Raw genomic sequence first — 386 nt, 5'->3', positions numbered from 1 at the left:
TGATGATGATGAGAGATTAAAAATGTTAATTATGATGATCCCGACAAAGGCAACGAGGATGTAACAGCGACACAGACAATGAAGCAGATAATGAAGATGATTCTTGCCCTCATTACACAGCCATCGTCTATCATGTCTATCGACCTGTCACGTCTATCAATCCCCTCGGTCATTTACACCAATTTGCAGCCTAATGGCCTCGTATCATGCCGTAATTAATTGCTCGTTCCGGTCGGCAATTTGCTAAGTTGATTTCATGTAATTGCAATTATTATTATTTTTTTTTGCATGTTTGTTGTTCTTGCAGATCAGGGATCACTATCTTACTTATGCTGGCGTTTTATCAGCTTTGGATCTTGTACCAGCAACAACAAACACCTCGCTGG

The sequence above is a fragment of the Penaeus monodon genome, chromosome 23, assembly GCF_015228065.2.
Source record: "Penaeus monodon isolate SGIC_2016 chromosome 23, NSTDA_Pmon_1, whole genome shotgun sequence".
Lineage (NCBI taxonomy): Eukaryota > Metazoa > Arthropoda > Malacostraca > Decapoda > Penaeidae > Penaeus > Penaeus monodon.
Note: the sequence above shows the minus strand (reverse complement) of the source record.